This window comes from Schistocerca nitens, chromosome 5 (assembly GCF_023898315.1).
Source record: "Schistocerca nitens isolate TAMUIC-IGC-003100 chromosome 5, iqSchNite1.1, whole genome shotgun sequence".
Taxonomy (NCBI): domain Eukaryota; kingdom Metazoa; phylum Arthropoda; class Insecta; order Orthoptera; family Acrididae; genus Schistocerca; species Schistocerca nitens.
Genome location: NC_064618.1, coordinates 512925470 through 512942594, shown reverse-complemented (window position 1 = coordinate 512942594; position 17125 = coordinate 512925470). Strand labels below are relative to the sequence as shown.

At 37.7% G+C, this 17125-nt stretch overlaps 1 protein-coding gene across 3 annotated transcripts in view; it reads right to left on the bottom strand.

The window, feature by feature from the left end:
* Positions 1 to 17125, bottom strand: part of LOC126259194 (WD repeat-containing protein 37) — a 111998-nt gene that overhangs the window by 54602 nt on the left and 40271 nt on the right. The window lies entirely within an intron of this gene.

The window sequence follows — 17125 nt, the reverse complement described above, 5'->3', positions numbered from 1 at the left end:
GGGGTCTGACAATACCATATTTCAATTTGTATGGAAACAGCCCCAGTGAAAGGGATGCATTTTATATGAAAATGAATATATTGCACACGTGTCAAGAATAGGATTTAGTCTTTTAACTGAGATGTTTATCAACTCTCAGAAATTTTGGCTTCAATGAAGTAATTGTGAATATTTCGTCCATAAGGAACAGCATATGAGTGCCGCAACTGTAGATCAATACAAAACATAACTGCAATCCGCAGTGTAATTTGACTTCTTTGCTACCCATGAGGATTAATTTTTTGTTGTGCAAGACAGGACTTTTATCAAAAGATACCTATCATGTAATCTTCGCTTACCCAGAAAGGGCATCACTTATGATGAAGATGCCTAAATTTTTGTTAAAAGTATAACTTGTGGCCATTTTGTATAATTTTGCAATACGCTGAATGTAAATATTTTGTATGGGGATTTTCATATGTCCAGTTAGTATAAGAGTAAATTTGAAAAAATATATGTCCTGTAGTTTTTGATAAGATTTCTTATGTAATATTTCTTTGTGTGTAGGTTTTAAAACCCAATTTCTGGCGTCACTTGTGGTCATGGAATCGCCCAGTTAGCTATTTGCAATACCTATCTGGTCAATCCAATGAGGGAGTGATGTGACAAAGCAAGTTGGGATATTTTTAATTATAATTTGCCATCTGCCTACTTAAATTAGCTTTTTTCCTTTTTGAACTAATTACTATTAACATAAGGGAGTATAATATGTATTTTCATACTAGAGAATGGTTGGCACTCAGTTTTAAAGAATATAACACCAGATCTAATTTTGTGCTTAGTTTTATGAATATAATTGATTTTCGAATTTATTTTGACTGTTCCTAGTTAGTATCTTTCATTATAGGGCGAAATCAGTGATTGTTTCTTAACTTAAATCCTCACTAATTATAAACATTTGGAGGAACAACTAATAACAATCTGTAAGTATTTATTTGGCTCTATTAAAAAATATGTTAGGAAAGCCAACCCTTAATGAATTCCAATGTAATTAACAGTTTTATCAAAAGTATTGTTTGTGTAATGATATTTCTTAATTTCATAATTGAAACAAATAATTTGGCCTAAATCTTGTAGTAGAAGAAACTGCTAAAAAGACAGAATTTTTCCATCTATGCAGTTAATTTAATGAGTTACGTTTTAATTGTTATTTCTGTAAATTAAACATCAAACAATGTGAAGTTTCAGAACCTATTACTGTGATGCTATATAAGGGCCTGATTTTTGGTCACGAGACAGTCAGTCCATAGCCGAGTTTCAGACAAGGAACCTGTGTTGGTTGGAACTATGACAATGCATCAAATTAACAGTGTAATAAGTGTTACACAATTAGGCTGTGTGTTAAAACAGTGAGTGCACCATACATACCTTTCTCTTCTTTAAGAGCTGTGAACTTTATGTTTTTACTACTCGTTGACGTTCACCAGGAAACTATTGTAGCAGTATGTAGATGTTCGCCTGCTAACTATTAATGAGGCTTATCGAAAGTTAAACAGTAGTGTGCTGGCCATATAACTGTGTAATATTGGGAGATTGTGAACAGTGAAATTAAATTATGGTGAAACGCAACTGTGCACCAGTTGGCTACATTTTTTAAGTAGTCTGTGTTGTACTTCCACAACCCATTTTTCGGCCAGTGTAGCAACGCAGTAAGTTGACACCGAGGACAACAAATGAAGAAATAAACAAAGTAGGCGAACCACTAGAAGATGATGAGGATGTTATGGATGCTGTTCAACATGGCCCGGGTACCAGTACACGACGTATCTCTCAACAATTAGGCATTTCCCAATCTAAGGTATGGTGTACACTGAAGTACAATAATCTGCATCCTTACTATAAACAAAAAGTGTATCATTTACATCTGTTGGCTCTGAGCACTATGGGACTCAACTGCTGTGGTCATTAGTCCCCTAGAACTTAGAACTACTTAAACCTAACTAACCTAAGGACATCACACACATCCATGCCCGAGGCAGGATTCGAACCTGCGACCGTAGCAGTCGCACGGTTCCGGACTGCGCGCCTAGAACCGCGAGACCACCGCGGCCGGCCATTTACATCTGTGAGAACGTGCCCTTCACTTGGAGTTGTGCCACTGGTTAAATACTAGTCAGTGGTTACACAAATATATTTTACTTGCTGATGAGGCACAGTTTACATGAGATGGTATAAACAATATACGTAACGATCACGTATGGTCTGAGGCGAACTCCCATGCAATAGTGCAAGGCAATTTCCAGTGGCGATTTAGCACTGCTGTCAAGACCCACTTTACTGAACCATTCATTTTCCCATATCATCTAACTGGCGAGATGTACTTACAATTCCTTCAAGAAGAAATGCCCCGCTTGATTAAAGATGTTCCACTTGCTACACGATTGCAAATGTATTTTCAACATGATGGTGTGCCTCAACATTTCACCAACACCGTTACTGCACATTTAAATGAACATTTTCTCCAGAAATGCATTGGTCGTGGTGCTACAGGTCTGTGGCCACCCAGTTCAACCAATTTAACACCAATGGATTTTTGAGTATAGTTTATGAGGACAAAGTCAATACATGTGAGGCATTACTTGCTCGCATTATGAATGCAATAGACAAAATTAATAACAGATTTTTGGACAACATGGTTATGGAGAGAAGCAGCAATTAGTATGATTAATCAGTAATTCAAAAACAGTCTTAATCGCATTTATTATTATTATTATTATACCGCCGACCGGTTTCAACCCGACGTAGGGGGTCATCTTCTGGGTGTTTACACATCATAGTTTCCTGCCGTTATGTAGACAGGAGTGACACCACCAGCAGTCGACCAATGGTGTAAACGCCCAGAAGATGACCTCTACGTCGGGTTGAAACCGCTTGGCAGTATAATAATAATAATAATAATAATAATAATAATAATAATAATAATAATAATAATAAACCCAGTGGAGGCCCGGGAAAAGAATAGGCCTCCGGTATGTTCTGCCAGTCGTAAAAGGCGACGAAAAGAACAAACCACAAATAGGGCTAACCCCCCTTTTAGTGTGATTAGTTGGTACAGGACAGAACTAAAGAAGCCTCGGACAAGCGCCGTCATGGTCGGGGACGACTTTTGAAGCCTATGCCCAACCACAATGGTAACGACACTGCTAGCCAACTGGAAAATGATTTAAATCCAAATAGAGGTGTTTTGCAGGATATGCTTCCTGCAACCACCCTAGAAGGAAAACAAAGACAGAGGATGAGATGGTCAGATGAAGTTAATCGACACCTCATGTTCTGTTATTACCAAGCAACAAACCTAGGAACCAACACAACTGGATACAGATCACAAGTATACACAACATTTATTACCAGATACCCAGAATTAAAAATTTTAACAGAACAACGACTAGCTGATCAGATCCGTGTAATAATCAAAAATAACAGGATACCCCAGTCAGAATTAGAAAACATCAAACAACAAGTACAACAAATACTGGAACAAAATAATGTGCAATCAGAAGAAGAAGAAGAAGAAGAAGAAGAAAATACAGTAATGGACTCAAACATCCCAGAGCAAACAAACGAAGAACAACACGCATCAATTAAACAATCAGAGGAAAACGAAATCTTAAGACAGCCACCAGAACAAGCACAAATAGAACACGAAGTGACACACATGTTATATATAGAAGAAAAATTTCAGCTGACACATATAGAATACAAAGACACAAATACAGACATTAGACCAATCTTGCATAGACCACCAAATAACCCACAAGTCGAAACAACAATAACAACTATCAACACAATCATACACAACAAAATACAACTATGGAAGAGTTACAACTACTGGTTTATATAGGAGCACTCACTACACTAAATATACACACTAGGCAGAGATCAGAACCAACCAACACACAGAAGAAACCCACAAAACCAGCATGGCAACACAGGCTACAGATCAGAATAGAAAAACTAAGAAAAGACATCGGACAGCTAACACAATTTATAAGAAATGAAATGTCAGAAAGAAAACGAAAAAGGTTAGGTGAAATCTCACAACAAGAAGCGATAGAGCAATTAGATGAAAAGAAGCAGAAATTACAAGCATTGGCCAAACGACTTAGAAGATACAAAAAAAGTGAAAAAAGAAGGAAACAAAACCAAACATTCAATACAAACCAAAAGAAATTTTACCAGACAATAGATAACACACACACATTAAAATAGACAATCCACCAAACATAACAGACATGGAACACTTCTGGAGCAACATATGGTCAAACCCGGTACAACATAACAGGCATGCACGGTGGATACAAGCAGAAACAGACACATACAAGATGATACCACAAATGCCTGAAGTGATAATTTTGGAACATGAAGTCACCCAAGCTATTAATTCTACTCACAATTGGAAAGCCCCTGGAAAAGATAAAATAGCAAATTTCTGGCTAAAGAAGTTCACCTCAACACATTCACATCTAACTAAATTATTTAACAGTTACATTGCAGACCCATACACATTCCCTGATACACTTACACATGGAATAACTTATCTGAAACCTAAAGATCAAGCAGACACAGCAAACTCAGCTAAATATCGCCCCATAACAGGCCTACCAACAATACACAAAATATTAACTTCAGTCATTACACAGAAATTAATGACACATACAACACAGAACAAAATTATAAATGAAGAACAAAAAGCCTGTTGCAAAGGAGCACGAGGATGTAAAGAGCAACTGATAATAGACGCAGAGGTGACATATCAAGCTAAAACTAAACAAAGGTCGCTACACTACACATACATTGATTACCAAAAAGCTTTTGATAGTGTACCCTACTCATGGTTACTACAAATATTGGAAATATACAAAGTAGATCCTAAATTGATACAGTTCCTAAACATAGTAATGAAAAATTGGAAAACCACACTTAATATCCAAACAAATTCAAATAATATCACATCTGCCTTGCTGTGAACCCACTATCCAACATGCTAAATAATACAAATTAAGGATACAATATTACTGGAACATACCAACACAAAATCACACATTTGCTGTACATGGATGATCTAAAACTACTGGCAGCAACAAATCAACAACTCAACCAATTACTAAAGATAACAGAAGTATTCAGCAATGATATAAATATGGCTTTTGGAACAGACAAATGTAAGAAAAATAGCTTAGTCAAGGGAAAACACGCTAAACAAGAAGATTACATATGGATAACCACAGCGACTGCATAGAAGCGATGGAAAAAACAGATGCTTATAAATATCTAGGATAGAGACAAAAAATAGGAATAGATAATACAAATATTAAAGAAGAACTAAAAGAAAAACATAGACAAAGACTAACAAAAATACTGAAAACAGAATTGACAGCAAGAAACAAGACAAAAGCTATAAATACTTATGCTATACCAATATTGACCTACTCATTTGGAGTAGTGAAATGGAGTAACACAGACCTAGAAGCACTCAATACACTTACACGATCACAATGCCACAAATATAGAATACATCATATACATTCAGCGACAGAAAGATTCACATTAAGCAGAAAGGAAGGAGGAAGGGGATTTATCGACATAGAAAACCTACATTATGGACAGGTAGACAATTTAAGAAAATTGTTTATAGAACGAGCAGAAACTAGCAAAATACACAAAGCAATCACTCACTCATATAAATACATCAGCTACACCACTGCAATTTCATAACCACTTCTACAACCCTTTAGATCACATAATATCAACAGATACGGAGAAAGTAAATTGAAAAAAGGAAACACTACATGGCAAGCACCCGTATCATCTAACACAGCCACACATTGATCAAGACGCATCCAACACATGGCTAAGAAAAGGCAATATATACAGTGAAACTGAAGGATTCATGATTGCAATACAGGATCAAACAAACACCAGATATTACAGCAAGCATATTATTAAAGATCCCAACAACAACAACAGATAAATATGCAGACTTTGCAAACAACAAATAGAAACAGTAGATCACAACGCAAGTGGATGTCCAATACTAGCAAATACAGAATACCCCAGAAGACATGACAATGTAGCAAAAATAATACAACAACTTGCCATACAACATAAACTAATAAAACAACACGTTCCCACATACAAGTATGCACCACAAAATGTACAGGAGAATGATGAATACAAATTATACTGGAACAGAACCATTATAACAGATAAAACAACGCCACATAACAAACCTGACATCATACTCACCAATAAAAAGAAGAAATTAACACAACTAATCGAAATATCCATACCCAATACAACAAATATACAGAAGAAAACAGGAGGAAAAAATTGAAAAATACATCCAACTGGCTGAGGAAGTCAAGGGCATGTGGCATCAGGATAAAGTTGACATTATACCAATTATACTATCAACTACAGGAGTCATACCACACAATATCCACCAGTACATCAATGCAATACAGCTACATCCAAACGTATATATACAACTACAGAAATATGTAATTATTGATACATGTTCAATTACCCAAAAGTTCCTAAACGCAATGTAACATATACCGTACAGTTAAAAGGAAGTCACACTTGATCAAGGTCCACGTCACTTTCTATTTTTAACCAGACATAACGTCTGAGAAAGGAAAGAATAATAATAATGAATGCGATTAAGACCGTTTTTGAATTATTGAAAATTAAGAACAACCCTGTGAAACTGAAATGAGCAACAGAATCTGTTAATACATGTGCAGCTAAATGCACTGTACTCGGTGGAGACATTTTTGAACATTTATTATGAATGTATTGTGAAACTGTATGTACACTGTATAACTCCCTCAACACTGAGCTTTCTTTTTCCAATTTAACTTGTACTATGATATTAATAAAAGCAGATTATCTGACACATTCATTCATACAGTTTCAGTTAACATTATAACCATCATTTTTCCAAAATTAAATTCTCTACAACTTCTGTTGAAAACTTTGTGCAACTGTCTGGAATTTAAAAACAAATTGGGCCAAGTAGTTAATAAATTAAAAATTTTACGAAATTACGTCTTTGCTTCTCTGGATGTTCTGGGAAACTACTGCGGATACACATATGGGAAATGTTTTATTGGTTTCACCACCAGATCAACAACAACAAAATAACTGGAAATCATGCTTTACTTTAGCATCTTACAGTTTTGCAATGGCTTCATGACAACTAAGTTGCTAAATTTCAGCCAAAACATTTTATTAGCCGTATCTCCATAACTAAACATTTGGGACCTATGTTTATATGAACTTTTATCTTTAGTTTTACTTGTAGAATAACATATTAAAATATTTGCATATCTTCATGGACCATCCTGTATACAGCACCTAATATACTAGCAGAGTTTTTCACATGTCAGTATTCTGGTGTAGTCATTCATATACTTAAAAAAGGAAAACATATTTCTGTAGAAACCATTTAATCTTTTAACTGTATCCAATGTACAGAAACATACCTGTGATTAAGTATAATTTCTTTGAAATGACAGTGAAAACTCAGGGTGTTTGAAAAAGAACTCCCTAGTTTTAAGTGTAAGTTTGATGGGGAAATTAATCAAAAATTACATCAATGAGTACATGTCATGAAAGAAAGTTCATTCAAGTTTTGTTTAATGTTAGTAGACTTCAATGTGGGATCCATTTGTTGCCCTGCACACGTCGAGACTATATTCCACTTCTCGACACATATTCACAAATATTTCAGGTGTAACTGTCCCAACTGCCGCGGCAATTCTTTCTCATAAATGATTGATGTCGCTGGTCTTTTCACTGTACACATCATTTTTTATGTGCCCATAAAAGAAAAACTCCAGTGGCGTTAAGTCTGGGTTTTGTGGTGGGCAAGGCAGTGGGCCAGCCCTACCTATTCACCTTCAGAAGAAGTTTTGCTGCAGGTAGTTCACCACCACACTGACATCTAAAATTGTGGTGCACTGTTATAACTGACTTACTTTTTACAAGCCAAATAACACACTATGCTTTGTGTTGGGGAATACACATTGTTGCCGAGTTGCTCTGCACTGCACGCATGCTTGGACTTTGAGGGAACAGAGGAAATAACAGCACTGGTGTCATCTCAAGATCAGACGTGACAACTGCAGGGGAGCCAAACTTTGAGAGTTAATGAATCAAACACCACAAACTATAATAGTGTGAGTCACTTTCAAAAGATTCCAGGACAAATTAAAACTAGGGAGTTCTTTTTCAAACACCCTGTATAATGTGCAGTGGAGAGGATGTACATCAGGCAACAGTATGCAGACATTTTACAACTATACTGTCCCTTGTTAAAGTTAGATATAGTGGCAATTAGTGAAGTTCGGTGGCAGGTGGAACAAGACTTTTGGTCAGGTGATTAGAGATTTATAAATACAAAATCAAATAGGGGTAATGCAGGAGTAGGTTTAATAATGAATAAAAAAATAGGAGTGCGGGTTAGCTACTACAAACAGCATAGTGAACGCATTATTGTGGCCAAGATAGACACAAAGCCCATGCCTACTACAGTAGTACAAGTTTATATGCCAACTAGCTCTGCAGATGATGAAGAAATTGATGAAATGTATGACGAGATAAAAGAAATTATTCAGGTAGTGAAGGGAGACGAAAATTTAATAGTCATGGGTGACTGGAATTTGTCAGTAGGAAAAGGGAGAGAAGGAAACATAGTAGGAGAATATGGATTGGGGGGAAGAAATGAAAGAGGAAGCCGCCTTGTAGAATTTTGCACAGAGCATAACTTAATCATAGCTAACACTTGGTTCAAGAATCATAAAAGAAGGTTGTATACCTGGAAGAATCCTGGAGATACTAAAAGGTATCAGATAGATTATACAATGGTAAGACAGAGATTTAGGAACCAGGTTTTAAATTGTAAGACATTTCCAGGGGCAGATGTGGATTCTGACCACAATCTATTGGTTATGAACTGCAGATTGAAACTGAAGAAACTGCAAAAAGGTGGGAATTTAAGGAGTTGGGACCTGGATAAACTGAAAGAACCAGAGGTTGTAGAGAGTTTCAGGGAGAGCAGAAGGGAACAATTGACAGGAATGGGGGAAAGAAATACAGTAGAAGAAGAATGGGTAGCTCTGAGGGATGAAGTAGTGAAGGCAGCAGACGATCAAGTAGGTAAAACGACGAGGGCTAATAGAAATCCTTGGGTAACAGAAGAAATACTGAATTTAACTGATGAAAGGAGAAAATATAAAAATGCAGTAAATGAAGCAGGCAAAAAGAAATACAAACACCTCAAAAATGAGATCGACAGGAAGTGCAAAATGGCTAAGCAGGGATGGCTAGAGGACAAATGTAAGGATGTAGAGGCTTGTCTCACTAGGGGTAAGATAGATACTGCCTACAGGAAAATTAAAGAGACCTTTGGAGAGAAGAGAACCACTTGTATGAATATCAAGAACTCAGATGGAAACCCAGTTCTAAGCAAAGAAGGGAAGGCAGAAAGGTGGAAGGAGTATATAGAGGGTTTATACAAGGGTGATGTGCTTGAGGACAATATTATGGAAATGGAAGAGGATGTAGATGAAGATGAAATGGGAGATAAGATACTGCGTGAAGAGTTTGACAGAGCACTGAAAGACCTGAGTCGAAACAAGGCCCCGGGAGTAGACAACATTCCATTAGAACTACTGATGGCCTTGGGAGAACCAGTCATGACAAAACTCTACCATCTGGTGAGCAAGATGTATGAGACAGGCGAAATACCAACAGACTTCAAGAAGAATATAATAATTCCAATCCCAAAGAAAGCAGGTGTTGACAGATGTGAAAAATACCGAACTATCAGTTTAATAAGTCACAGCTGCAAAATACTAACGCAAATTCTTTACAGACGAATGGAAAAACTGGTAGAAGCGGACCTCGGGGAAGATCAGTTTGGATTCCGTAGAAATGTTGGAACACGTGAGGCAATACTAACCTTACGACTTATCTGAGAAGAAAGATTAAGAAAAGGCAAACCTACATTTCTAGCATTTGTAGACTTAGAGAAAGCTTTTGACAACGTTAACTGGAATACTCTCTTTCAAATTCTGAAGGTGGCAGGGGTAAAATACAAGGAGCGAAAGGCTATTTACAATTTGTACAGAAACCAGATGGCAGTTATAAGAGTCGAGGGGCATGAGAGGGAAGCAGTGGTTGGGAAAGGAGTGAGACAGGGTTGTAGCCTCTCCCTGATGTTATTCAATCTGTATATTGAGCAAGCAGTAAAGGAAACAAAAGAAACATTCGGAGTAGGTATTAAAATTCATGGAGAAGTAGTAAAAACTTTGAGGCTCGCCGATGACATTGGAATTCTGTCAGAGACAGCAAAGGACTTGGAAGAGCAGTTGAACGGAATGGACAGTGTCTTGAAAGGAGGATATTAGATGAACATCAACAAAAGCAAAATGAGCATAATGGAATGTAGTCAAATTAAATCGGGTGATGCTGAGGGGATTAGATTAGGAAATGAGACACTTAAAGTAGTAAAGGAGTTTTGCTATTTAGGGAGTAAAATAACTGATGATGGTCGAAGTAGAGAGGATATAAAATGTAGACTGGCAATGGCAAGGAAATCGTTTCTGAAGAAGAGAAATTTGTTAACATCGAGTATAGATTTAAGTGTCAGGAAGTCGTTTCTGAAAGTATTTGTATGGAGTGTAGCCATGTATGGAAGTGAAACATGGACGATAAATAGTTTGGACAAGAAGAGAATAGAAGCTTTCGAAATGTGGTGCTACAGAAGAATGCTGAAGATAAGGTGGGTAGATCACGTAACTAATGAGGAGGTATTGAATAGGATTGGGGAGAAGAGAAGTTTGTGGCACAACTTGACTAGAAGAAGGGATCGGTTGGTAGGACATGTTTTGAGGCATCAAGGGATCACAAACTTAGCATTGGAGGGCAGCGTGGAGGGTAAAAATCGTAGAGGGAGACCAAGAGATCAATACACTAAGCAGATTCAGAAGGATGTAGGTTGCAGTAGGTACTGGGAGATGAAAAAGCTTGCACAGGATAGAGTAGCATGGAGAGCTGCATCAAACCAGTCTCAGGACTGAAGACCACAACAACAACAACTGTCCCTGTGAGTATAATTCACTGTCAGAAATTCATGTTTTTTAACCTCTAAAGTGCCTTTTCTAAATGAACAATTTTTATCAACAGCAAAAGATGCACAATACATTACACTGCCTTTGGTCTGTGACTGAAAAGATATCTGTACTCTTCACCAATATCAGCCATGTAAATAAACAAATCTCCACCTGGAGGTGATGGTATGAATCATCGAAATGCATAGTGGCAAAATAAACAAGTGACTGACGAAGAAACTGTTTTATTTGTATTGAAGTAATTGTGAGTTTTCTGTATATACTTTGTGTTACATTTTGCACGTATTCTATTATTTTATTCCACAATGTCAATGCCAACCATCTGAGCTATTTCAAGGACACAATTATTACATACATTGGCTACCTGCCTGGTAACATACACTGATTTGACTGTTTTCTTCTATAAAAAAAGCTCTCTCATTTCTCTACTATTACCCATTTTGTCCTTTAATTATTGTCTACAGATTTCATTTTACTATCTGAATGATTAATTTCAGGCATTATATTCAGGTTGAGTTTCTTAATCACTCTCCTTAGGACAGCCCATTATTTTTTGCAGCACGTAACCAGTTCTAGGTTTTTGTAAGTTTTTGGTTTGGGTGGGGATGGTGGGAGGAGAAAATGTTAAAGACTGAAAGAAGCTCATCTATAAACACATTTAATTTGGAACTGCCATCCGTCCTGTCAGCTTCCTGTATGATTGACATCAAACTTTCTGTTGTTTAGTGATTAATTATTCAAATGTTTTCCACACGCCTGTTTCTTTGCAGTCTGCTAGGTTATTTAATGTGAGTAGTTGTGCACTATGGTCAGAAAGGCCTTTCACTGTTACATAAACATTTATATCAATTATTAAGTGTTCACCTACAAAAATGTTGTCTATACATGTACCACTTTCCTATGTAATACTGCTGGGAGATGGTGGTGGTGGTGGTTGTTAGTGTTTAACGTCCCGTCGACAACGAGGTCATTAGAGACGGAGCGCAAGCTCGGTTTATGGAAGGATTGGGAAGGAAATCGGCCGTGCCCTTTCAAAGGAACCATCCCGGCATTTGCCTGAAACGATTTAGGGAAATCAATGAAAACCTAAATCAGGATGGCTGGAGACGGGATTGAACCGTCGTCCTCCCGAATGCGAGTCCAGACTGCTGGGAGAATTAACAACTCAAGTGTGAAGTAATGTTTCCAAATCGTATCTTTTACTGAATGTTTCTAACAAACTGATATTGAAATCTTCACAGATTATCATTCGCTTTGTTTTGTCTGCTAGGTGGCATAAAAACAACTCAGATTTTTCTAAGAATATTTGACAGTTTCGCAGTGGGGATCCATACACCGTAGTAATTATTACCTACTTTTCCAGTAGTAACAAGTCACAGTCACAGGCTCAAAATTGCCGATCCAAGCAGATATTACTGGTTTCAATAAATTTGAATTTCATGTTACTTTTAACACACACAACAACTCTTCCTCTTTTTACATTTTCCCTCATAAAGGGACTGATAATTCATAGTTTTTCTGCGTTTACCTAGTGCTTAGACAGACATAATACATAAATTTCCTTTTGACATTGTGGATTGTGTAAACACATAATAAGTGTTCCCATCTAGTAGCACTGCATGTACGCACTCATTTCATAAGCACCAATGCTTGTCCACTGATTTTGTTGGACAATCTGCAGCCAAGTTCTGATGCTGAAATGTTTCCCTAAAAGTTAAACTTATCACCTACACTAACAATACATTTCATACCAAAAGTACATATTTTCTGGATCTGCCTACTGTATTTTAAGGGCTATAAGATGCTATGGACTGTAAGATGCACCTTAATTTTTAATCAATTTTTTTAAAAATACCATATTTATTATTAGATTGCAAAGCCAGACAAAAAAACCTGACTTTTAAAATCCCTGAAAGTCACCTGAAGTGGCACAATAAACTGCAATGATGCATCACAGGCTAGACAATGTTCTAGGTTTGTGATGGCAGGGCAGGAGGGAGACAGTGTTAGCAAGCTTATAAAACCCCGCAACTCGTGTTCGTCACATCGCTGCACTGCTGCTGCCAGTTGACTCCAATGTTGCCAGACAGATATAGATTTCCCACAATACCAAATATATGCCCATATTTAAGACTGGTGGGAACTTTAAATCAAACACTGGACGTTTTTATATTAATTTCGAGTATAAGATGCACCTGAATTTTAGAGGCAATTTTTTGAAAAATAAAGTGAGTCTTACAGTTCGTAAAATACGGTAGATTTTCCTGTTATGGCTTATAGCCCAAATAATGCTGTTTTGTTACTCTCTTCTTGGCACTTAATGGGCCTTTCCATATCCCCACAATTAAAATAATGATAATTATGTCACGTGTTCCAAATAGCACTCGTAACTAAACAGAAATTTGGAAAGGGGCAGGGTGCAAGACAATTTGGTTGGCAGACTATAAGTTTTGTCCAGCAGATGCCAACCTTTATATTTTCTATGGTCAGGTCAACTTCCATCTCATCAAATAATACCAATGGCATGTGCTCTAATGGCTATGTAGACTTTCTTTTGGTCGTTTTCTTCCTCCTCTTTTTTTAACATTTTAACGAGGAAAGTCAGAAAGTACCGCACAATGATTTTATTACCAAAACGTTTAATATGTACAAAACAAAAAAATAAATAAATAAAAATCACAAATTAACTTACATCTTTTAACTACTTTCCTACTTAGTCACCGAAGCTCTCAACACATTTCTCCCATTGTGGTACCAGTTTCAATAAGCCTGTTTGTTAAAGTCCATTTCGTTGGAGTATAGCAATCCGCAGACTGCTGATTTCACTTCTGCATCTGTCACAAAGAGTTGGCCGGGCAGCAATTTCTTCATGGGACCAAACAAATAGCTGCCCCAATGGCTCCGACATTCTGCATGGTTGCAGCTGTTACCCACCCAGAGCATGGGGAATCACTAATGTTCACACCACCCTCTTGGAAGAATGCACACCATCTGGAGACATGACTATGGTCCATAAGGTCGTCCCCATACATGCCCCAGTGAATTTCACTCAGTTTACATTCAGATGACAGATATCGAACTACACTTTAGTACTCTTCACAAGTTGACAACATAACATGTGTGCCGCGTTTGTTTCATAGTTCAAGCTTCTCTTGCTAGAGCTGCACATGACAACAAAATATACTCTGTAGCACAAACTTCCAACTATATTATTGTGAAATTTCAACATTCAACCTGCAATATCAGGGGAGAAAAAAATTATCGTGCATTACATTCCGATCCTCCCCCGTACTTGATTGTGGAAATAACTGTCTTTAAAAGTGAGACAACACACAACGTCTCTTTCCGTGTGTGTGTGTGTGTGTGTGTGTGTGTGTGTGTGGTGTGTGTTTAGAGCTACCTTTTTCAAGTGCCGTAAAGAAATTAGTGCTGATTTAAGCTGGGATTTTCCACCCAACGCAACACATTAAATTATATACTGCAGTTGTTTCTGAGCCCGATAGCTTTTTCTGTTTTGGGAGTATGACGGTCAGTTTTATGATCTTAATTTTTCAGGATTTTTTCTCCTCAGAAAATAATAGCCTGTCTTCGCTCCACGCAGCATGATTCCCAAAGCAATTTAGATACATTTGTGTTACCAAAGATGTCACTGCTATTTCATGTGGGGTCTTTGGCACTTACACCAAAGTTAGATGGTCTTTGGATATATGGTAATACATCCACATCGTTGATATTGAAGCCATTTCATTCACTGGGGAGTAAAAGATCAGCTGTTGGGGAATTCTGGTAATACTGGAGAACCAACTTTAAGTGTAAAAGTAACCAATTTTTCTAGTTCATCATTGTTACATCAACACAAATCTTCTTCCACCTACTGTTCTTTTAGCTTATGCAGGTTTACTCTCTAATATCCAAAGCAGAAAATTTTGTAACTGAAATTAAACGCCACTTCACTCATCTCAGCATTCCTCTACCACAGAGTACACTTTTCTGAATATAAAATAGTATAATTGTTTAGCATCATAAACACACTGACACACATCCTGTTACAGTTATTACTCTTTGTCCATGATAATTTGACAATTTTACTAGTGATGCCAGAAGTATCACTGTGCACATTGTTAACGGTAATGGTGCCAGGATTGTGGCAAGCAGTCTTCACTGCCTTACTGTAACCAGTCCTCTCTTCTTTGAAGTTCAATTGGGAGGGGGGGGGGGGTTGTAAGGCACACCACCTGCCATTCCTGAGACAATCACCACATGAACAGTCAACTTATAATGGACAAACAGTAGTTCTTCGAAGAGCTTTTGCTCTAGGAACTCTATCTAGTATCCTCTTAGTAAAGATGGTGGAACTCTACACTGATTGGAGTATTTTATGAAGAAGAAATATAAACCATTTTGTAAACAAGAGCTAAAACCCATTTGTGCCAAATCAGCTACAAAATTAAAAGTCAACTTGGATTCAAAATGATCCAGGTATGGCAGGTTCACCACACATTGCACACTATATACAGGTTTTCATCAAATGTCACTTACACAATGAGAGCACAACAAATCTTGAGGTTTAACTGAAGATCCCAATTCCTTGTAATATACAATATTCCATTATCGTGCCAAATAATGGGTGCTGATATGCACTCAGAGCTTATGGTTGTATATGATTGGCAGCTAGCTCACTGAACATTACAAATACAGCGAAAATTACCCCCTTCCTGTTATACTGCATCAATACACTTTTTCAGATGGGTTGTACACTCACCATGCAAACTCAGTTGTTGGAGAGGTGTGGAGCCTCTTGTCCTCAAAACAATTAAACATATCTAGTCCAGAAATGTACACTATTTTTCTTGCCAGCATCCATAGCAGTAAGTGACCGATGGCATCAATCTTCTGAATTTTGCTCATTCACCTCTATACACACTGTATGCAAATACATACACTGGTGAGCCAAAACATTATGACCACCTACTTAAAAGTGTGCTGGCCCACTTCTAGAACACAATTCAAAAGAGATTCTGCATGCCATAGATTTGACAAGTACTTGATGGGTTTCCAGAAGTTTGTGGCACCAGATGTCTAAGCATAGGTCACACATTTCCGTAATTTATGGGTGGTTGGTTTGTGGGCACAAAGCTGGCACCCGATAGCATCCCACTTGGATTTCACTGGATTCAAATAAGTTGAATTTGATGGCCAAGACATCAACTCGAGTTCACTATCATGCTCCTCAAACCACTGCAGCACGATTCTCGCCCTGGGGGCAGTTACCCTCCTGGAAGATGCCATCACTGTTGAGGAAGACATCAAACATAACGGGGTTACAGGCGGTCGCTAATAATGTTCACATAGTACACAGCTGTCATGGTGCCTTCAATTACAACCACAGGTTCAATGGAAGCCCTGGTAAATGTCTCCCACCAACCTGCTGAATGTTTCAATCAGCTGTTTGCCTGGATGAAGAGTATTTAGACACGACCATCGACCTTGTTTAACAATAAATGAGAATCGTCTAACTAGGCAACATGATTCCATTGATCCGAAGTCCAATCCCAATGATCCTGCGCCCACTGTAATCATAATTGACGTATGTTGTAGAGTCAATATGGAAATATGTAGGGATCCTCTGAGCCAGAATACCAAGTTCAATACTGTCCGCTGAGCTTGTGCCTGTGCCAGTACTGTACTCTGTCATCAGATCTGCAACAGATTGCTGCCTATCCTGCTTCAGAGCACAGGCAAGCCTCCGATCCCTATGTTCTGTGATGAGGTATGGATAACCAACTTCTTGTCGCCTACTCATGGTTTCAGCATTCTCCAACCACATTCCGTACATACTAACGGCAGTAGCACGCAAACAGCCAACCAGCTTGCTGTTTCAGAGTTGCTCGCTCCCAGGCACAGGGATACAACAATCTGGCTTTTGTCAAAGTCGTTTCAAGTTGGCG